This window comes from Dermacentor silvarum, chromosome 3, assembly GCF_013339745.2.
Source record: "Dermacentor silvarum isolate Dsil-2018 chromosome 3, BIME_Dsil_1.4, whole genome shotgun sequence".
Classification (NCBI taxonomy): Eukaryota; Metazoa; Arthropoda; class Arachnida; order Ixodida; family Ixodidae; genus Dermacentor; species Dermacentor silvarum.
The window spans coordinates 11,136,931-11,161,117 of NC_051156.1; the positions used below are offsets into that span (position 1 = coordinate 11,136,931).

Genomic DNA, 24,187 nt, shown 5'->3' on the forward strand with positions numbered 1-24,187 from the left:
GGGTGGAGATGAGCTCCGCCAGCTTACGCCCTCTGGCCTTCTCGAAGTAATAGCCCCAGTGAAGGCTGGGGGCATTAAAGTCTCCAACGATCACTAGAGGCTCTTTGCTTGCCAATTTGATCGCGCGAGGGAAGATTTCACTAAACGTTACGCGCGGTTTATGCGGGGGCAGTATATGTTGAGGATATGTATTGACGGGTCACGGCGTCTGAGAGGCAGTACCCGGACCATTGTGTATTCTTGCTCGATACTCAAGTCTAAGTCGACCTGAACCGCAGTGTAAGCCTTATTCACCAGGATGCACGTCGAGGGGCCCCCCTGGAAGGTGCTGTAGCCTGAGAATTTAGCGTCCATGCCAGGCTCCTGCAGGGCAAGGAGCGCCGGCATGTCACCGAAGGACTGCAGGTAGAGCTGGAGGTGCGACCGCTTTTTCTAAGCTCTAAAACCCCTGCAGTTCCATTGGATGATCTCAAATTTTTCAAGATTTTTAGCGTTCCTGTTTAGTCGGCTATACATCTTGTATTTATTTTACGTGGTGGGGGACCGGCTCGGGCCGGGAGCAGGCGCAGTCCCAATCAGGGGCTGCACCGGCCCACCGAGAGCCGGCCCTGAACTGGTTTCCTCTGCTGCCTGGCGGGAGGCTGTCTTGCGTTTGAGCAGCGGGGTGTCGCAACGAGTGGCATTTTGAATTTGGGAGCTGACCCAGGGCTGCATGGCATTAAGGACTGAGTCAGAGACCTGAGCCACAATTTTGGGAAGGGTTTGCTTTAAGGCCGCCGTGAACATGTCCAGGAAGGATTCACGGACTGCCGACATGATTTGATTCGGGAGGGCTGCGACTCGCTCCTCCAGTTGCTCGGTTGTGCGCTCCAAGGCCTCGAGGCGGCCGATGTGACCGGCAGTAGAAACGCTACACAGGCGGCCGAGGCCGGCAGGACTTCGCGCATGCGCCGCAGTCGGAGAGCGGGCACACACACACGCACAGTAATGCGTGGCAGCCGCCTATCTCTCCGCCGCCATCGGGCCGCCGCGCAGCCCCTTCCTGGCCTTCCTTCCATTTATCAGCGGTAGTAAGTAAAACCCCTATATATAGTAGTAAGTGGTTCGTATGGAAAGGAAAGGTTGACGCTATCTTCTGCAGCCCTTGAGGGAGCACGGCTCAGCGCGGCCCTGTCAATAGACCTTTTCATCGGGCGAGGAGGAAAGGGCGCACGACGAGCCTTTCCTCCTCTCTGGCTTGGGCGAGCAGGTGCGGCGCGGCTTGAATGTGTTGCCGGTCGTTCCGAACCGGAACGATTAGGAGGTGTTTTAGCCAGTCCTGAGCGCAATTTACGGGATCCCAGTTCTTACGAGGTCGTGGAACAACCACTGTGCAGCCTTTAGCTGGAGCAGTAGCTACAGTATCTGGAAATTTCTCTTGGATGTGCAAAAATGCGACGTGCATCATCAGCCGTGGTGTGTGTATGTGTTGTGAACTATGTTGGATGTATCGGTTTTCACTCGACGAAGAGTTTAAATCATTTGCATCAGCCACCGGCATCGATCTCACGGATTTTAAGTCTAGTAGACTTCAAATCACTATGTCTACGTTAGCCTCCTGCTAGAGGCCGAAGGCTTTGCTCAACACAGCGAACACTGCGGTTGACAAACCAACATGATACACACAATTGCTTCGTGCTTAGATCGGCATTGCCTTTTTTGCCCTGTAAGGTACAATATATAAAAGGGATCGCATAAAGAGAATCCAATAGCTATCTGTAAGGACACAATTCCCGTAACGTGGGTGAATGCATCGGAAATGACGGAACTTGGGAAACTGAAAAAAAAAGAGTTCATATGTCCTCATTTTGCGGCAAATAAAACAGAACACGGGATAACGACGCAGGTCGTGTCGCATGCTTGGACTACTTGGACCATACGCTATATAGAACAAACAAATCTATAGCACAGCATTTAGTGCTGCCTCGGACGCTCGCGCAGTCTGCAGCTGGTCGTTCGACCACTCGAAAAGTGTGATTCACACTGTACAGTATGCGGTTATTATTAACCAAGCTATGTTATTTGTGAGCGGAAATCTTGCCCAGCAAACAAAGCAGTCGCCCAGTGTATCTACACATAACAACTTGAACGCTTGTCAAAGTAAACAGCACGACTCCAGCAGAATGGTACCCACGCTGTTAGGATAGTCAAATGTTTCGTAACTACTCGTTGCAGCTGAACCAGAGCTTAGAATTACAGTGCTGAGAATGCTGCAGTAAGGTAACATTCGTGAAACGAATTTTCAGAAATACCTGATATCCCAGGCTGATCGTAAGATCAAACAAACGCGCCCACCTCGCGCTGGGTGCTCCGTCCGCCCTACCACCAGCAGTTTACTGCAGCCGCTTAATTACTTCAGACTTAAATTCCTTCACAATGCTTCACAAGAGCATTCCCCACGTAGACGACGCAATTCCATGCTAAATAGACCGCGCGTGTGCGAAACAATCCACCAGAAACTGCCGCCGAGCGTATACCACAGCATACAACACGGGCGTTCGCCCAAGCCAGCAAGCCAACTGCATATAGATGGCGGCCACTGCCTGCGCAATGGCGGCGCCCGTGAAAAAACGGTCTATAGACTCAGCGGAGCAGCCGGAGGGGCGAGGGAAAGCGCGTGCGTCAGCAGCCGAGGCGCGCCGCCTCGCCAGCCTCCCAGCAGGGCTTAACTCTAGTCGGGCGCAGCTTCCAGCAGGCTTGCCGCGCTAGCCTCGCAGGCGGGCCGAACTCTGTTTAGGGGGGAACGCGGCATAAGAGAAGGCCGACTGGCGCAAGAGAAAAGAGATAGTGGGGGCTCAGCCGGCCGGGACTGAGGAGGGGCCGTGCGCTCAAAAAGACGACGACACTCGAGCCAATGCTGATGATGATAGTTTTTTTTTGCTACACGCGGACTCGATCCTTTGGGACTGAGCCCCTAACAGCTTCGCTGTAATATGCATTGGGTAAATATAGACCAATTTCAATTCTGCCGATTCGGCGGAATGGCGGATCTGTGAGGAGAACGTACTTCGGCAACCGAATTCCGCGACACTTCGCTCTACCTTCTGAATACAGTGGTAAAAATACGTACAGAGATGCTGATTGCTGATCATACATGCATACCTTTTGGTGATATGTGCGAGCATGGAACCTGCACAACAAGCGGGAGGAATACGCGCCGTAGCGCATTTCGACGGAGTTCTAGAGCGGCGGATGGGCTCACTATTAAAGAGCCTATTAATGCGAAAGCATCATATGTCCCATGAGATAGAAAATCCGGCGTGATGAATCGATGGTACCAAAAGTGGCTGACGGCGCAAAGAGTAAAAACGCGCAAGAAATATGCTCGGATTGACGTCCATTTTCTCACGGAGGTTCCTGTAAACAAGGTAAATAATGCCTTTGAAAAGTAAATTTCGTATATTTGAGTCTGGGGTGGGAATCGAACCCGGACCGCCGGGGTGAGAGACGAGCCCATTTCCCCGTCGCAATGACGGCTCCATAGTTCTGGCTGACTAAAGGTCGGCCTAGTGTGTGCGTCATTGCACACGTCACATCGTAGCGACCTGGCTGCGACGTAAGGGTAAGGTGACTTAGGTTAGAGTAAGGTGGTTTAAGGTGGAGTAAAGCGAATTAAGATTAATTAAAGTGAATGAACCTGGCAAAGTTCACCACGCGCACTCTATCAAGTGAGGCTAGCTTAGTAGGGCTATTTGAGGAATTATCAGGCATTGCCAGGGATATTATTGGCCTTCGTGAGGTTAGACGAACTGGTGAGGCTTATACAGTGCTGACTAAGGGCCACGTCCTCTGCTACAGAAGTCTTCCAGATAAGATAGAATTTGGGGTAGGATTTCTAGTCCATAGGGACATAGCAGGCAACATTGATGAATTTTATAGCATTAATGAGAGGGTAGCAGTCATCGTAATAAAGCTGAATAGGAGTTATAGAATGAAGGTAGTACAAGCCTACGCCCCAACCTCCAGTCACGAAGATGAAGAAATAGAAAAATTTTATGAATATGTTGAATTAGCAATGAGAAATGTGCAAGCTCAGTATACTATAGTCATGGGCGACTTCAATACAAAAGTGGGGAAAAAGCAGGCTGGCGAGTAAGCAATTGGCGACTACGACATCGATTCTAGCAACACTAGAGGGGAGATGTTGGTAGAATTTGCGGCAAGGAATAGGCTCCGAATAATGAATACCTTCTGTAGCAAAATAACGACGGGGATTAGACCCGGACCCGGACGTCTCACTCGTTCGCCATCTGGTAGCAACTGAGCGAGCAGCGCCCGTGGCAGCTGCGCGTGCTCAGCGCACCTTCTTCTTCATTTGTAACACACTCCTGCGGCCGACAGATTGCTAGATGTCGCCGGCTTCAAGAAGGTAAACCTTTTGCACGGGATGCCTTATCACGGAGCCGGACACCAGCTTCAGGCAGCATGCTTGAGCGACGCCGTCGCGACCATGGACCAGTTCCGTCACCCTGGCCAGCTTCCACAGGATAGGCGGCGAATGGTCGTCGTGCACCAGGACGACGTCTCCTACTTGAAGTCGTGGTGGCAGCTAGGGTGTCGCTTCGTATGCAGAGCGCCGAAGCAGCAGATACTCCTTGCGCCAGCGCTTCCAGACATGGTCTGTTAAAGGTTGCCGATGCATGCTTCGACGTCGCAGATAGACGCTTGTTTGCTGGGGTAGCGTGGCGTCCAACTCTTGAGGCAAGCACGTTGCACGTGTGCCAAGTAAGAAGTGTGAAGGCGGCAGAGGGAATAGCTTGTCAGGGTCTACAGACAAATCTGTTAAGGGACGGCTGTTGATGTTCGACTCTACCTCCCAGAGAACAGTTGTTATTTCTTCAAAAGAGACGGAATTTCGACCTAGAGCGCGCTTCAATGTGTCCTTAGTGATGCGGAACAGTCGGTCCCACCATCCTCCCCACCTAGGCGCTCGCTCGACGCTGAACTTCCATTCGATGCGACGTGCACTGCAGAAATCTGCCCAACTGGATGCGGGATGATTTCCGAGTTGTCAAGCACAGTGATCAAAAGAGAGCGCGCTGTCCGAATAAATGGTCGAAGGGATGCCCCGACGAGAGATGAAACGCCGAAATGCGGCGAGGAAGCTGGTGGCTGTCATGTCAGGTGTAAGCTCGAGATGAAGGGCACGTGTTACGGCACATGAGAAGACAGCAATGTAGGCTTTGGGGTGAGTTTGCTGTGCTGAACGACAATAAAGTGGCCCACAGAAGTCAGCCCCGACAACTGTATATGGACTCGCTTCAGAAATCCGGTCTCGTGGCAATGATGCTATGGGCGCTGACTCTGGTGCGAACTTGCGTCTTCTGTAAATCATACATCCTCTCAGGGCAGACTTCACTGCTTGGCGCCCTTTTAGCAGCCATAGCTTTCGCGTATCTCAGTGAGTGTCTGTTCGACACCAGAGTGAAGCATCCGTTCGTGGGTTGAACGAATGAGCAGCTGCGCTAAAACGTCACGACCAGGAAGCACTACAGGGTGGCGGACTGACCGAAGGCCTTTCAAAACTGGAGATGTTCTCAAATGCGGATAAGTCCATCGTCGTCGAGGAACGGACGTAGAAGTAGCAGGCGAGATGAAGTTGGTACCGGTTTACTAGCTGAAAGTGCTTCTATGTCGTCAGAAAAGTGCACCTGCTGGACTTTTTTAATCCAGTAATGTTCAGCTTCTTCGTTTTCTTGAGCAGTCAGTGGTCCGTAAGTAGGGGCTCATCGTAGCCCTGTGTTGTCGACGAAACGGTAGACGCATGCAGTAACATAAAGAAGGCGCGAGTACTGGCTGTAGTCTGCGACCTGGAGCAACGCTCGCGGTTGCACGGCGGTGACAATGCATGTGGTGTATGGAGCTAAGACATGAGCGGTTAAGGGGATTGAGCAGGTGACGTAGGTCTCCCATGTGTGCATGGGTAGAGGAAGCCAAGTAGTACCTTTCCACCACAGTGACGAACGCAGGAACGTGACCACCGCGATACCTTTTGTAAGTCGGCCGGGTTTTCTTTGCTTCCGCAGTGGGTCCACTTGTTGTCAGCTGTCAGTCGCTGTATTTCCGCGACCCTATTTCTAACATACAGGTCGCGACGTCCGGGATCTTGTGACATCCATTGAATGACTATCTGGGAGTCGGTCCAGAAAAACGGCCTTGCTGATTTGAAATACGGTATCCTCACGGAGTCGTAGAGGCGGGCAGCCGTCAAGCAGGCAAGAAGCTCTAAACGAGGCAGCGATGGGGGCTTCAACGGCGCGATTCGTCCCTTGCTCAGTAAAAGATGTGTACTGCGCAAGCATCGATTCGGAATAAACGTAGACTGCAACGCCATACACCCGCAGACTGGCGTCTGCGAAAATATGCAGCTCCGTGACGCTAACTGTGCGTTCGTGTGGCCTGTTGACTTGTCGGGGTAGATGAACCTTGCTCAAAGCTCGAAGTTCGGAAACCCAGGCATTCCACGCGGTGAGCTGCTCTTGAGGTAGCGGAAAATCCCATGGGTGCTGCAACTTCCAGATATCTTGAAAAATCAGCTTGGCACGAACGGAGAATGGCGCGAGAAAGCCAACAGGGTGGAAAACCTTGAAGCATTGTTCGTTTCGTTATAGACATGGTTGACACAAACTTAATGACCTGGTCTGCACTGACGATGATTGAATCGTCGCTTCTCTCCCAGCAAAGTCCCAAGACCTCCATGGTGTATGGATCGCCACCTTCGTCTTCAAAAGAGAGCCGGTCCTTCTGGAAGTGTTCTTGCAGTACTGAGTGATTTGATGCCCATTTACGGATCTCCATGCCGGCGTCCGCTAGAATGGTCCTTGCCTCCGTATAAATTTGGAGCGCCTTCTGAACGCTGTTCGCACGGACTACCAAATCGTCTGCATAAGAGGATTCTTTGAGGCAGGCCACTGTATCGGGAAATATGCTTTTAGTGACAGAAAAGTGATGATGCAGCGTTGGCGCTAATAGAAACTAGCTGGACGTGGCGCGGACTGGAACGCGGGTCATCCGCCACTGAACAATTGGCGGCAATGATTGATGCTGCGTCGGGAGATGAGCAATCCACAAGAAACGGAGTGCATCTCTGTCCTCGGGCCGAATGACCATCTGCAGGTACGCCTTCTTTATGTCAGCCACCATAACGATTGGATGAAACCTGAAATTCAGCAGCAGTTTCAATAAATCAGCATCCATTTTTGGCCCTTTGATAAGCAAGTTGTTCAGGGCTGGTTGACCGGGAGCATGAGACGATGCGTCGAAAACAACTAGGAGTTTGGTAGTGACTGCGTCGCGTCAAATCACTCCATGATGCGGCATGTAGTACGTGTTCGGCTTGAAGGGCACGTCTTGGTCGGGAACTCGTTCGGCATGACATTCTTCAAAATAAGTGAATCGTCTTGTCATACTGGGCCAGGAGATATGGTTGTTGCTTGAAGCCTCGGAGCTGCATCAAGAGCATCTGCCTAGCAAGGGTGAAGTTGGTGTGGCCGGTGCCGAGACCTGTCTTCCGAATACGAAGAGGAACCTCGTAACGCCCTCCTTTCTTCGAAACACGGCGTTCGAACTCCTCCAGAGCCATGTGGGAGCCATGTGGGTGTCAGCCAAGGGTGTCGATGTGCCACAGAGAAGAGATGTCCATGTCAAGGGAGGCTTCATTTGCCGCAGGCTCTCCGACAGCAAGGAAGAGTGATGTGGTTTGAACAGCAGATTCCTTGGGTATGATCGTGGAGCGTTCCCTGGATGGTCCACCCAAAAAGGGTCTCCACTGCTGTAACCTGTGGCGATAGTCGAGTTATTTGCCCAGCTACAACCTCCCAGTAGAGATCGGAGCCTATCAGGATGCTGATCTCGTCCTCCCGGAAAGTCATTGCCTCAGAGCGTGCATCAGCGGGAACAAGACCGTGTTGTGTCATCATATTGACTATCGCTCTATCCGCTGGTGGGCTGGTTACCAGAAGATGGAAGTGTTATCACTGCAGATCAGGATGCTGATCTCGTCCTCCCGGAAAGTCATTGCCTCAGAGCGTGCATCAGCGGGAACAAGACCGTGTTGTGTCATCATATTGACTATCGCGCTATCCGCTGGTGGGCTGGTTACCGCAGAAATTTCCGGCACTTCGAGGGCATCTATAGTGGTTTCGTTGGTACTGTGCTGGCTGCGGAGTGTAACCGACACTCGGTTACCGGGCGCTGAGTTTTCCCGAACCTGAATAGGCGGAGGCGCTCAACGCCTTGAACAGGACAATTAAGTGCTCGAGAAACGTCCCGCCGAACGAAAGTGCGCTGACTGCGCATGTCAAGCAGGAAAGGCAGCAAAATTGACCTGGCTGGTGTGACAGCCCAAGATCTGCCCGTTCCTAGTAATACCGGCATGAGACCGGTGCAGCTCGTGGACACAGATATTGCAGGAGGTGGTATATTGATTGACTCCGACCCGCTTGCGCGTTGCACGGACGGTGCAGAGGCGTTTCCCAGACGCCTTGCGTGGTTTTGAGTCGGAGTACGCACCTTGCACAGTGACGTCAAGTGTTGGCCTGTACAGTGGGCACATTTCAAATTTCTGGCACTTCAGTATTCACTCGCAACGTGGTTGCGCTTGGCGCAGCGGAAGCAGCGCCTGCGCGCCTGAAGCTTCCTGCGTTTTTTTTCTGAATTGAGTGACGTGGAGCATTTCAGAACGGTGTGGTCCGACACGTTGCACAGGAGGCAGGGACGCGTGTACGGCGCCCTCAGTTCAGTTGATAGAGCCGCTGCAGAGGGCGGGTTTAGCTTCACAGGCCGCGATTCACGTGGATGGTGCCACTGGCTTGCAGATGAGCTGGCTTGTTCGAAGGTGCCTTCCTCCCTCACCTCGACTTCAATTCGCAGGAAGGTCATCAGATGTTTTACTTGCTGCGAATTATTTGTAACCGCTGCCGTGTCCCCGTGGTTCGACGAAGAAGCCTCATTCAGGCACTAGCGATACAGAATACCAAGGTCAGGTGGTAAGGCTTTCATGATGACGCGTCGCAGAACAGCAGCATACTCATCTGGTGAAACAACAAGGCCCTCCAGTGCGCTGGTGCGGCAAGTGATCTCGTCAAAGAGATTTCGAAGCTTGTCTAGATCGGCGGAGCTAGGAATAGGTGCCACTGCGAGTAGGTGGTCCAGATGGTCATCGACCAGCATGTCGGAACGGCCGAACCGGTCAGACAGCACCTCGATCGTGACATCGTAGTTTGGCTCAGCGAGCCGGAAACCCTCAACTGTATTTTTGGCTGACCCGGACAGGTACCTCAGCAGATATTTAAATACGTCAATCTTCGAGAGCGAGTCATTGCTGTGTATGCTTGCCTGGTACTGGCCCCAAAAGCCTTGCCAGTCGCGTCGCTCCCCAGAAAAGCTCGGGATGTGCAGCTTTGGCAACGCGGGAGAAAGACGCCGCGGGTGAGACTCCAGGCGAGGCGGAAGAGGCGGCTGGGTACGGTGGCGAGGCAGGTTGTGAGCAAGGATCGGTGGACGCGGCTCGGTAGCGAGGCTTGTCTTGGTGAAGCTGACCTTCTGTTCGTATCAAAAGCTGTGGTGAGGTCTGCCTCCAGGTCTCCATCCGTGAGCGTCTCTTGAATTGCGCCGTAGAACTCGACGAGCTCCGCCTGCTTCGCCAAGACGAGCTCGAGGTGCTGGTGCAGCACCCGCACAGGGGTGGCATCATCTGACAGCAGGGCGTCGATCGTAGAAATGGCCTTGGTGACGGCCCTCTGGACGAAGCCGCGCTTGGTGCCTTCAAAACTATATTGTCTGAGGATGAGGTGAGTGCTGTGCACACTGACAACGAATCAGTTACTATTACAGCTGTCGAAGAATTTCCAGGAAGTTTACGAAGAGCTGCGCTTGCTCGGCGCACCTTCTTCTTTAGTTGTAACACCTTCTTCAGGAAGCGCAGCAACAGGAAGTGTACCTGGAAAAGCCCTAACGGAGTAACAAGGAATGAAATAGATTTCATACTCTCTGCCGATCCCAGCATAGTGCAGGATGTAGAAGTGCTAGGTAGGGTAAAGTGCAGTGACCATAGGTTAGTGAGGTCTCGGATTTCTCTCAATTTGAGGAGAGAAAAAATAAAATTAGTTAGGAAGAAACAGGCCAACCTAGACGCAGTAAGGGTAAAAGCAGACTCATTCAAGCGGGTGCTCGCAAACAAACATGCAGCTTTAGAACAGAAAGATGAAGACATCATCGAGGAAATTAATGAAACCGTAACTAGGCTGAACTCAGAAACAGCAATTGAAGTGGGAGGTAAGGCACCAGGGAAACCAGTAGGTAAGCTCTCCCAATTAACAAAGGACCTAATAAAGAAGCGACAAAACTTGAAAGTGTCAAACTCGAGATATCGGATAGAATTCGCTGATCTGTGAATACTGATCACGAAGAAAGTAAGGGATATTCGAAATTATAACTTGGAAAAGATTGAGGAAGCAGTAAAATATGGACGCAGCATGAAATCAGTGAGATGAAAACTTGCAATAGGACAAGGCTAGATGTATTCACTGAAAGATAAACATGGTAATATTACCAGCAATTTCGATGACATAGTTAAAGCCGCGGAAGAATTCTATACTGAAAGCCAAGCTACTTTCATTCGAAGTAGTGATGAACAAGATACAGAGGCTCCTTCTATAACTAGCGATGTAGTTAGAAGGGTCTTTCAAGACATGGCCAGAGGAAAAGCAGCTGGGAAAGATGGAATAACTGTCGATTTAATCAAAATGCGGGAGATATCATGCTTGAAAAGCTTGCAGCTATTTATACGCAATGCCTCGCAATTTCAAGTGTACCATAGAGCTGGAAGAACGCCAACATTATACTAATCCATAAGAAGGGAGACGTTAAAGAATTGAAGAATTGAAGACCCATTAGCTTGCTTTCAGTGTTGTATAAAATATTCACCAAGATAACTTCCAATAGAATCAGGGCAACACTTGACTTCAGCCAACCAAGAGAACAGGCTGTCTTCAGGAAGGGATATTCTACCGTGGATCATATCCATGTCATCAATCAGGTAATACAGAAATCTCCGAGTGCAATCAATCTCTCTATATGGCTTTCATGGATTATGAAAAAGCATTTGATTCAGTAAAGATAGCAGAAGTCATAGAGGCATTACGTAATCATGGAGTACAGGAGGCATACATGAATATCTTGGCAAATATCTACAAGAATAGCGCAGCAACCTTGGTTGTCCACAAGAAAAGTAGAAAGATTCCTATGAAGAAGGGGGTCAGGCAAGGAGACGCAATCTCTCCAATGCATGCTTAGAAGTATTCAAGCACTTAGGCTGGGAAGGCTTAGGAGTGAGGATCAATGGCGAATATCTCAGCAACCTTCGGTTTGCAGATGACATTGTCCTATTCAGCCACAATGGGGACGAATTACAGCAAATGATTGAGAACTTTAACCAAGAAAGTTTAAGAGTGGGGCTTGAAGTTTAACATGCAGATGACAAAAATAATATTCAATAGCCTGTCAAGGGAACAAGAATTCAGGATCGCCAGTCAGCCTCTAGAGTCTGTATCATCATCATCATCATCATCATCATCAGCCTATATTTATGTCCACTGCAGGACGAAGGCCTCTCCCTGCGATCTCCAATTACCCCTGTCTTGCGCTAGCGTATTCCAACTTGCGCCTGCGAATTTCCTAACCTCATCATCCCACCTATACATCCAGAGTCTGTATAGGAGTATGTTATTTGGGTCAATTACTCACAGGGGTCCCTGATCATGAGAAAGAAATTTACATACGAAAAAAATTGGGTTGGAGTGCATACGGCAGGCATTGCCAAACCCTGACCGGGAGCTTACCATTGTCGTTGAAAAGAAAAGAGTACAATCATTACATTCTACCGGTGCTAACATATGGGGCAGAAACTTGGAGGTTAACAAAGAAGCTCGAGAACAAGTTAAGGACCACACCGAGAGCGATGGAACGAAAAATGTTAGGCCTAACGTTAAGAGACGGGAAGAGAGCGGTGTGGATCAGAGAATAAACGGGGATAGCCGATATTGTAGTTGACACTAAGTGGAAAAATGGAGCTGGTCAGGCCATATAATGCGTAGGATGGATAACCGGTGGACCACTAGAGTTAAAGAATGGATACCAAGAGAAGGGAAGCACAGTCGAGGACAGCAGAAAACTAGGTGGTGTGATGAAGTTAGGAAACTTGCAGGCGCAAGTTGGAATCAGCTAGCGCAAGACAGGGGTAATTGGAGATCGCAGGGAGAGAGAGGCCTTCGTCCTTCAGTGGACATAAATATAGGCTGATGATGATGATGATAAAAGTGAATGAAGGTGAATTAAAGTGCATCAAGGTTCAATGAAGTGGATTAAGGTGGATCAAGGTGGAGTTGTTAAGGACACGTGACATTGTGTTACGTTACGTATCATGGTTTCTTGATAATCGGAAGTGAAATAGATTCCGGAATGCTCATTTTGAAGCCAAGTCACGTGTCACGTCATGACGTCACATCACGCCGCACCACGCCATGCGCTACCATATGTCCACGTGTCACATCATACGGTGCAACGTGTCCACACATGTATTGAGGACATGGTGGGAAAGGGTAGTAGTGGAGAGGAGGAAGTGCAGCTACGGTATGTCAATGACGCGGTTTCGTCCATTTGCCAAATGTCGGTCTGCGGAGGTTGCGTCCCATCTCGGGATGGAAACTGCTTCTACGCCGACTACGCTGGATGTACCACCAGTTTCGGTGCAGTCTAAGTGCGGTCGTTCACGCAAATGCGCCAACAAAGCCGAAGAATGCCGAGGAGACGAATAATGCAGCGAAGACAGCCAAACGCCAGGAGCTTGCTGGTCTTCCAAAGGTCTCGATGTCTGAAAATATATCAAATTTTTCTTTCATCAGTCGTGCGTGTGTCATTGTGGTATAGCGAAGCAGTCACAATATGAACTGGGCTGAGCGAACATTGCCTGAGCTGAAGCTTGAAAGCCTTGTAGAAGGCCGGCCCTAAACCATCATGCCCGGGAGAGTTTCCTGTAGCCAGTCCATCGATGGAATCTTCAATTTCTCGTAATCTAAGTTGCAATTGAAGGTTCCCTTTATTGTTTTCTTCCAAACGTGGCATAAGATTGAGGAAGTCTCGCTCAAACCCTTCTTGTAGTTTTTTATTGTTTCCGAGCAGTTCGCGATAATGATCTACAAATACTCGCTCTTTCATGATAGGTTCGCAAGCTCCGTCGTTTTGATATATTGTTACGCTAAAGCTACGAAAAGGACTGAAGAAGAGGAGAACGAAGTGCACTTGTCTTGGTAGCGACTCGGTGTCGGCGCGGCCCCTTTTCATCAATTCATCTGTTAAATAAACACACCCCATCGTAACAATATTATTGCTTCTATTTCTTTTTTAGTCGCGTATCGCTTTTCGTATTTCGTCACTTAACCCCCGTTTAGTGGGCGTTTCCCCATTACGCAATCGTTTCGTCCGCGCTCGTACTATAGCTCTCTTATATTGTTCTTCGTCGAGAAGTTCGAGCTTACTTTTTATTTCTTTTATCTGCTTCATGCAAGATCCAGCATTCTCACACTCTGTGCACATGAAAAATTCTAGTTGGCTAGCAATTATTTTCTTCTTCTGTTTCCTTACGTCGCAACACAGTTGCCGTTTCTATCGCTTTCATTTTAACGTCTGTTTCGAGAATTTCCCACCTTTCAATGCAGTCATTGGCCTGCGCTGTAGTTGAGGAGATAATTACTTCTTTTATATCACTCACAAACATTCATCATGAAGCAGCTTTGAATTAAATTTCCAAAGATATCAAATACATTTAGATTTTTTTTTGTTTTTACCCTAGATTAAACATTACTAGATTATGGCCAGAAAAAAATACGTGTTTGATTTCGTAACTTTGACATAATGGCACAATTAAGCTGTAATTGAATATACGCTCGGTCTAATCGCGCATGACTTTCGCCTTGATAGTGCGTATAAGCAGATTTTTTCCCCTTCGATAAAAGATCACCGAAATCTTCCAAATCGAAATCATTGACAAGCACATTTAAACCGCGCTTGCATCTTTACGTTACTGTTTTTTGGCGCGATCTTCTGGTCTGCACACACAATTAAAATCTCCCATCGAAATTACGTATCGCTCACACTTCAGGTATTCTTCTAGCTGTTCAAAAAACGCTCTACGTGCACATTCATCATTTGGATCATACACACACAAAATGCGCCACTTAAAGCAGGCAAAAAAAATCAAGTATGACAAATCGGCCAGGTCCACATTTAGTCGCTTGTTCCTCTACAATACCAACACTAGCTGTTACGAATCAAGAGTGCGCATCCTCCCGAAGTGCCAACCGCATGACACACGCACACGTTATACTGCGCTCTAAATGGCTGCACCACGCGGTCCGTCTGTTCCTGGCCTTCCACCTTTGTTTCTTGCACTGCCACTATATATAAATAATTTTCTCGGAAGCTTACTTGTTATTGGCGTCTCCTGCTCGCCAAACAGCGAACGTTTAAAGTGCCTAGATGAAGGGACTTCGTAAGGTTAAGTGCCATGGTTAAACCGAAACCGGTGGACCGCATGGAATTTACCTCAATATTCTGCGTTGGTATTCGGTTGACTCTTTGCTGCGATGGGCAATGTCGCGTCCAGAAAACAGTTCGCGCGTATACGCCGCTGTGGTTCAGTTGCTAGGTGCCTTGAAGCCATGGTGGCTGCTTGGAAATCCTAACTAGGTAAATCGGATGGACTATGCGTTGTCCCTCGTAGTTACGAGGGCTTAGTTCTCTCCACTTTCCGGTCAGGAGGGACAGTGGGCTTCGGTTTGAAGCTCGGTCGTCGGCCCGTTTGAAGGCCGGCCATCATGACTGTTTTGGTGGGCGGTTCGTCACCGCTGCTTGCACTGGGCTTTACCACTTCGTTGCCTGCTTCGTCGCGCGGTCTCTTGGCAGAAGCACCAGATTCAACTTCCATGACTTGCGCGTCGGCTTGCGCTTACACAGCCAACACTGCTTCCACTACCTTGCCTTTGTCCTTCTCCTGCGTTTCCCCGGTCAAAGACACTTCGCTTGTCTGGGGTGTGGTGTTGTCAGGAAAAACACCCTTCCACGCGTCGGTAGGGACGGCCTCGTGATTCGCTTCCTTCGCGTCTGTCTGCTTTCGCGCGTCACTAGCGGCTTCCTCGGCGTCGGGCTCATCCATTATGAGCTCAGTCTCCACGTCTTTACTTGCTTTTCCTGTGATGCTTGGGTAGGTGGACACGCATTCCGCGTCGGTGTGACCGAAGCGCCTACACTGCGAGCAGCGAGGTACACGACAGTCACGTCTAATGTGACCGGTGGTGTTGCAACGGAGGCGTAATGGTGCTTCGTTTGGCACAACAAGCAGGGCGAGTTCATTTCCTACTCGCAACTGGTGAGACACGTCATCGATAGGGACGCCGGCTTTCAGTTTCATGGTGACTAGGCAGGTTGTAGATGCTCTGTCCGTAATACCGCGTACACGCCATTTTCTCCATCGTGACTTCTGTAACCTTTCCGTACGGTGCCAACGCCACACGCACTTCTTCATCACGGACGCCATAAAGGAGCCAGTGCAGCTTCAGTCATAATCCTTGGTCGTTTGGGTAAACTACAAGGCATCGGCGATTCTTGACTTGGACGTCTCTGGCAGACAACATTTCCTTCATTGCTTCAGTGTTTTTGAATGTCACGGCGCAAACGTGGTTCATCCGGTACGCCCCCAAAGCGATAACGTCAGGTAGCGCACCAAGCTGTTCCATGGCATCACGAAAGTCTTCTGTACAGTATGGCCGCGCCCGCAAATCCGCATGAAGAAAGATGGTATTGATCACAACATGACCTGCTGGAAGTTGAGGCAGAGTAACTTGGTAGTCCTGGTCGACTGAAGCAACAGACCTGTTACTGCGGATTGAATGGACCGCTGAATCCACTCCTTCGGAGCCCATGTTACCCAAGATCCTACACAACGGTGGCCGGAAGTGGAATGAGACCAACGAACCACCCTTCTTATGCCATGAAGACACATGTCGCACTTTACGCCACCTTCGTTAAATGCCTGTTCTAAAAGAAGTACAAAAACATTTCGAAACCAACGTCCACGACCGGACTCGAACCTGCAGTCTTCTGAACCGAAGTCAGACGCCTTATCCATTAGGCCACGCGGACTCTTTATTTTCTTAACATGGAAATACAAGGCACAAACGATAAAAACAGCCTCAGCTACACTTGAGCTGACGTGAGCGGAGCTAAAATCTTTTCAGTTGCACCAAATCATCGAGCAGCGGTATCCACTCTGCTGGATCAGGCTGTGCCCTGAAACATTCACGATTATAAACAACACTCTCGATAAAGTTTTCACGTGTAGAACGAGTATTTATGTCGGCGTGTCGCACCTGCATTCGCGTTTGTCACAAACTGTGGAGGCCGAGAAGCATGATTAAACCGTAGGGCACATTGTCGTTTTCAACTGGTAAGTATCGGATGCCGTGAGGGCTTAAGGGGAATTCTTTTTTAATCGTTCTCTGAAGGACGTCGCAATACAAAAATGGATCCCAGCATTCTAGAAAAACATGTTCTGCTGTCTCGGGCTTCCTAGATAACTTTCAAAAGATGAAGCGCCAACAGTGATGGCACATTAAGAACTGTTGGCGCTTCATCTTTTGAGAGCTATGCACTAACTAGCCCCACAGCGTGTTTTCCTGCATAACAGACAGTTTCTTGTCCATGACACAAATATGCCTTTATCATGGAGCCAGGTTTTGACAGGCAGCGTACCGGAATCCAGTTTAAAAAAGAATGTTTTACTGCAGGTCTAACGGGCATCTTCTTAGCTTGTTTAAAAATATCTCGCTCTCGTACTCCACAGTGTAGTGACCGGTAAAAGGGTACCGGCAACATCACGTCAACAAGCGCTTCCTACAGATTTTTCTTATTAACATTGCATGGGTCATCATCATCATCAACAGCCTTTATTTATGTCCACTGCAGGAAGAAGGCCTCTCCCTGCGATCTCCAATTACCCCTGCCTTGCGCTAGCCGATTCCAAATTGCGCGTGCGAATTTCCTAACTTCATCACTCCACCTAGTTTTCTGCTGTCTTCGACTGTGCTTCCCTTCTCTTGGTATCCATTCTGATACTCTAATGGTCCACCAGTTATCCATCCTACGCATTACATGACCTGCCCAGCTCCACTTTTTCCGCTTAATGTCTACTAGAATATCGGCTATCCCCCGTTTTCTCTCTGATCCACACCGCTCTCTTCCCGTCTCTTAACGTTAGGCCTAACATTTTTCGTTCCATCGCTCATTGTGCGGTCCTTAACTTGTTCTCGAGCTTATTTGTTAACCTCCAAGTTTCTGCCCCATATGTTAGCACCGGTAGAATACAATGATTGTACTCTTTTCTTTTCAACAATGGTACGCTCCCGGTCAGGATTTGGCAATGCCTGCCGTATGCACTCCAACCCAATTGTTTTCTTCTGTAAATTTCTTTCTCAAGATCAGGGTCCCCTGTGAGTAATTGACCTAGATAAACGTACTCCTTTATAGGATCTAGAGGCTGACTGGCGATGAATTCTTGTTCCCTTGCCAGGCTATTGAACATTATCTTTGTCTTCTGCATAATAATCTTGAACCCCGCTCTTACACTTTCTCGGTTAAGGTCCTCAATCATTTGCTGTAATTCGTCCCCATTGTTGCTGAATAGGACAATGTCACCTGCAAACCGGAGGTGGCTGAGATATTCCCTGTTTATTCTCATTCCTAAGCCTTCCCAGTATAAGAGCTTGAATACTTCTAAGCATGCAGTGAATAGCTTTGGAGAGATTGTGTCTCGTTGCCTGACCCATTTCTTGATAGGTAACTTTCTACTTTTCTTGTGAAGAACCAAGGATGCTGTGCAATCGTTGTAGATATTTGCCAATATGTTCACGTATGAATGGGCTTCGTTACGTAATGCCTCTATGACTGCTGGTATCTCTACTGAATCAAGTGCTTTTTCATAATCTATGAAAGCCATATACAGAGGTTGATTGTGCTCCGTAGATTTCTCGATTACCCGGTTGATGACATGGATACGGTTTATGACATGATGGATATGATCCATGGTAGAATATCCCTTCCAGAAGCCAGCTTGTTCTCTTGGTTGGCTGAAGTCAAGTGTTGCCCTGATTCTATTTCCAATTACCTTGGCGAATATTTTATATAATTTTGAGAGCAAGCTAATGGGTCTATAATTCTTCAATTCTTTAACGTTTACCTTCTTGTGGATGAGTATAATGTTGGCGTTCTTCCTGCTTTCTGGTACACTTGAAGTCGTAAGGCATTGTATATAAAGGGCCGCAAGCTTTTCAAGCATCATATCTCCTCAATCCTTCAATAAATCGACTGTTATTCCATCTTCTCCAGGAGCTCTTCCCCTGGTCATGTCTTTCAAGGCCTTTCTAACTTCACCGGTAGTTATAGAAGGGGCCTCTGTATCCTGTTCATGACTACTTCGAATGAAAGTAGCTTGGCTGCTCTGGGAACTGTACAGGTCAGCATAAAATTCTTCCGCTGCATTTACTATGTGATAAAAATTGTTGATGATATTACTCTGATTATCTTTCAGTGCATACATTTTGCCTTGTCCTATGCCTAGTTTTCTGCTCACTGATTTCATGCTGTGTCCAATTTGTACTGCTTCCTCAATCTGTTCCGCGTTATAATTTCCGATATCTCTTACTTCCTTCTTGTTTATCAGTTTGGGCAGTTCAGCGAATTCTATCTGACCTCTCGAGTTTGACACTTTCATGTTTTGCCGTTTCTCTATTAGATCCTTTGTTTCTTGGGAGACTTTACCTACTGGTTGCCTGGGTGCCTTATCTCCCACTTCAATTGCATCTTCTGAGATCAACCTAGTTACGGTTTTATTCATTACCTCTATGTTGTCTTTATGTTCCTGTTCTAAAGCTGCATATTTGTTTCCGAGCACCAGCCTGAATTAGTCTGCTTTTACCCTTACTGCGTCTAGGTTGGCCTGTTTCTTCTTGACTAATTTTATTCTTTTTTTCTTCAAATTGAGAGAAATCCTAGACCCCACTAACATATGGTCACTGCACTTTACCCTACCTAACACTTCTACATCCTCCACTATGCTGGAATTAGCAGAGAGTATTAAATCTATTTCATTCCTCGTTTATAAATTAGGGCATTTTGAGGTCCACTTTCTGTTGCTGCGCTTCCTGGAGAAGGTATTCATTATTCGGAGCCTATTCCTTTCCGCGAATTCTACCAACATCTCTCTTCTTGTGTTCCTAGAATCGATGCCGTAGTTGCCAATTGCTTGCTCGCCAGCCTGCTTTTTCCCCACTTTTACATAGAAGTCGCGCATGACTACAGTGTACTGAGTTTGCACCTTTTTCATTAAAAATTCAACATCTTCATAAAACTGTTCTATTTCTTGATCATCGTGACTGGAGGTTGGGGCGTAGGCTTGTACTACCTTCATTAGTTCCTATCACCTACTACCTTCTATTAAGCTTTAATACGACGACTGCTACCCTCTCATTGATGCTGTAGAATTCATCAATGTTGCCCGCTATGTCCTTATGGATTAGAAATCCTACCTCGAAGTCTCTCTTATCTTGAAGACCTCTGTAGCAGAGGACGTGGCCATTAGTCAGTACTGTATAAGCCTCACCGGTTCTTCTAACCTCACTAAGGCCGATAATATCCCAGGCAATACCTCATAATTCTTCAAATAGCCCTAATAAACTAGCCTCACTCGATAGGGTGCAAGTGTTGGACGTTGCCAGGTTCAGTTTCCAGAGGCGTCCTGTCCGGACCCAGAGATACTTAGCATCCTCTGCCGCGTCGCAGGTCTGACCGCCGGCTTGGTCAGGTGCTCCACAGCCGCTGGCTACTGAGGGCCATGGGTAAATTGTAGGAGTCACGATGGAGGTAGTGGCCGAATACTGCACCAGGGAGGCCAATTCCTCTTCTGGTGAGGGAGTGACTTTGTTGGAGCTTAGTGGGCCTTCCTAATTTGGTTGCACCTTGACTAGTACAGCCGCACTAGCTCTCGGCGATATTTTTTCTTTTTTTTTGGCCGGTTCAGGCGCCACCCTATGACTGAAAATGTAGGGGACTGGAAAAAATCGAACAGAACACTACACGTCTATGAATACAACACCAAAATCCTCCAACTTAACTGCAGAATGACCCTAAATCATTGAGAATTGAAATTTCATATGTTCGTACTCTGCATCCGTTATTAACGCACGTTGTAGTGCCGCTGAGAGCCTCGTCGACTTCACGGATGTACTGTCAGACTCGCTGTCATTTTGCGGTCAAAACTCTTGCGTGCTACTCACGCATAAAGAACCAAAAACCAAAAACAAAAGAACTTCCCAAAATTACGCGTTGAAGACTACAAGAAGATTCGTGCTTTCTTATAAGTACTTCCACGCACTAAATGTAACTCAAATGCTGCCGTCGTCTGAATGCACGTGCGTGACACGCACAGCCTTAGACATACCCTTACATAATGCGCCGAAGAGAAAACAAAACTATAGAGTATACCATTACTAAAAGCAATCTACTCAGCCCATTTCTAAGGCGCGGTACTCTCCACGTGCGTGTGGCAGCAACCATACGGCGATTTCTAAAAATCAGCTGAAGTTGACTGCAGAATAACCAGTATCGAACCTGATACAGCGTTATTTTTTCATAACTCGTGAAATCCAAAAATAAAGTCTTAGTTTAACGGAAACTCACGCGAACTATCTACATATCTCTGCGAAGAAAAACCCCTGACGCTATCCTTTCTCGCGCATTCAGCTGTCACGTTTTCGTGAAGGCCAACATCAAATTAACTCTGAATTTTTTCAGAACGTTCCTAAATTTACAGAACGTTCCTAAAACTCAAAGTTGTTCCAAATTATCCTCAGAGAAATGAATAATAATGAATGCGACTTACCTAACGTGCCTCGAAAGAAATGCACTACTGTCAAACAGAACATGACTTGTCACGAACTCGCGTAGAAGCGTCGCTCATCAACTGGTGCAACTTGCACGTGACCTTTCAAACTATATGATACGACTCGCATAGGTACTCAGGGGTAAATCAATAGGCCACGCGGACACATCATGCACCTTGAGCCACCTTCCTTAAATGCGTATTCTACAAGAAGTAAATAAAAATATCCAAACTGTGAAGGTATTTATTGACAGGATTGAGAGGTCGAACTCGGTGCAGCAGTCAGGTCAAGCTCCGTGCGTAAAAGCGCTGGTGATGCGCCTGACTGACCTGCACTTCTTCGTCGTACTTCATACACCGGAGATGCACCTGGCTAACCGGCACTTCTTCGTTACATTTGTCCCTCGGAGAAAAAGACGCCATCCTGGCGATCTAAGCATACGGTAACTTAAAGGGATCGTAGAAAGGCTTGAGCCGATCTACGTGAACAGTTTCGCGACCGCGACGGCGCTGATCGGAAGACGGTCACACAGACTCGACGACATATTTCACGGGGAAAGTTTGTGCAATTACACGGTAAGGTCCATGATATCTTGGTAGCAGCTTAGAAGAAAGGCCAGGAGCTAAAGGTGGAACCCACAGACAAACCAATGAATCGGGAGGGAAGCTTGGGGGAACAGAGCCACCACGACGAAGCTTCTGTTGTGTCTGATCTGCGGTGGCAAGACAACGGGCGAGTTGTCTGCATTCTTCAGCATGCTGCGCAGCTTGAGATACAGAAAACATTCCCATGAATCAGGTTGGTAGGGTAACATGGTAATCGATGGTGCAGGAAGGTTCACGGCCGTACAGTAAGAAAAACGGAGCAAAACCAGTGGTAGCTTGAGTGGCCGTATTATAGGCGAATGTGACGAACGGAAGCACAGCGTCCCAGTTGGAATGGTCGGACGCGACGTACATGGCGAGCATGTCGCCAAGAGTACGGTTGAAACGCTCCGTCAGCCCGTTCATCTGTGGATGGTATGCGCTAGTGGTCCTGTGGATGATGTGACACTCCTTCAGAAGCGACGTCACGAATTTAGATAGAAATGCGCGGCCTCGATCACTGAGAAGTTCCCGAGGGGCTCCGTGACGAAGAACAAAATGCCGCCGTATGAAGGATGCAACATCTTGGGCAGTTGCAGATGGAAGTGCAGCGGTTTCTGCATAGCGTGTGAGGTGATCCACCGCAACGATAATCCAGCGGTTGCCAGCACCAGTAGAAGGAAGCGGGCCGTAAAGGTCGATTCCGACCCGATCAAAAGGACGGGATGGACAAGGAAGCGGCTGCAAGGGTGCTGCAGTGGAAGTAGGGACCGACTTTCGGCGTTGGCCGTCGAGGCAGCAGCGGACGTACTTGCGAACGAACTTGTACATGCCAGGCCTGTAATACCGGACCCTAAGGCGGGTGTAGGTCTTTAGCATGCCACCGTGTGCACATTGGTGATCAGTGTGAAACGATGCGCATAAATCAGCCCGAAGATGACGCGGTATTACTAGTAGCCATTGCAGACCCTCGGGGAGATAATTGCGATGGTAGAGGAGTTGGTCGCGAATAACAAAGTGATGCGCCTGCCGCCGTAGAGTCCTAGACGCCGTAACAGTGGTAGGATCAGAGAGAAACTCCGAAAGTTAAGAAATCCACGGGTCTTTGCTCTGCTCAGAGCGCATGTCATCGATGGCAAGTGCAGAGAGGACAGAGTTGAGTGGGCAAAGACTGTCAGGATCAGGGTCAGGTGATATTGGGGAGCGGGAGAGAGCATCGGCATCGGTGTACTTGCGTCCAGAGCGGTACACAACCCAGATGTCGTACTCTTGCAAACGGAGTGCCCAGCGTGCGAGGCGACAAGAGCGGTCTTTCAATGAGGAGAGCCAGCACAGCACATGGCGGTCTGTTACTACATCGAATTGGCGGCCGTATAAATAAGGTCGAAATTTCGTAAGGGCCCAGAGTATGGCTAAACACTCCTTCTCTGTAACAGAGTAGTTTAGCTCCGACTTTGTCAGCATGCGGCTAGCATAAGCAACGACGTATTCCTCAAGACCGCTTTTGCGTTAAGCAAGAACCGCCCCAAGGCCAACTTCACTAGCATCTGTATGGACTTCAGTTGGGGCATCAGGGTAAAAATGCCGCAGAATAGGAGGAGAGGTGAGCAGATGGCGAAGGGTCGTGAACGCGTCATCGCATGCTTTCGACCAGGCGGACAGGGCGTTGTCTCCAGCCAGCAGTTGAGTCAAAGGGGCGATGATCATGGCGAAGTTCCTCACAAAGCGGCGAAAATAGGAGCAGAGGCCGACGAAACTGGGTAGTGTCTTCAGATTAGTGGGCTTGGGGAACTCGGCAACTGCACGGAGTTTTGCAGGATCCGGAAGCACGCCTTCTTTGGATACGACGTGGCCTAAGATGGTAAGCTTACGAGCAGGAAAGAAGCATTTTTGATGTTAAGTAGCAGGCCAGCCTTAGTCAGACAGTTTAATACCTCTCTTAGTCGTTGGAGGTGAGTCGAGAAATCAGGTGAGAAGACAACGACATCATCTACGTAGCACAAACACATGTGTCACTTGAGACCGCGCAAGATACTGTCCATCATACGCTCGAACGTAGCGGGCGCATTACATAGGCCGAATGGCATGACATTAAATTCGTATAATCCGTCCGGTGTAACGAAGGCGGTTTTGGAGTCATCAGCCTCTGCCATGGGTACTTGCCAATATCCAGACCGCAAATCCAAAGAGGAAAAGAACTCGGCACCTTGCAAACAGTCAAGAGCATCGTCTATGCGCGGTAGGAGATATACGTCTTTGCGCATAATTTTGTTAAGACGTCTGTAATCAAAGCACAAGTGAATAGAACCATCTTTCCTTTTTACGAGGAAAATAGGCGATGCCCACGGGCTATGGGACGGCTGAATCACGCCACGCCGAAGCATATCGCTCACTTGTTCGTCGATGACGCGGCGTTCAGAAGCTGAGACACGGTAAGGACGCTGCCGGAGTGGGGCGTGCGAACCGGTGTCGATGCTGTGCGACACTGGTGGTGCGGCCGAGAGAATGTTGATGGCAGTCGAAGGAGGCGGTAAATTCGCGTAGCAGGCTGACAAGTGGCGCGCGTTGTGTGGT

At 48.7% G+C, this 24,187-nt stretch overlaps 1 non-coding gene across 1 annotated transcript; it reads right to left on the bottom strand.

Annotated features, from left to right (window-relative positions):
- Nucleotides 1-16,163: 16,163 nt before the first annotated feature.
- Trnar-ucg (transfer RNA arginine (anticodon UCG)) lies at nucleotides 16,164-16,236 on the bottom strand. The gene has a single exon. It is a non-coding gene; the product is annotated as a tRNA-Arg (tRNA).
- Between the last annotated feature and the right edge of the window lie 7,951 nt (nucleotides 16,237-24,187).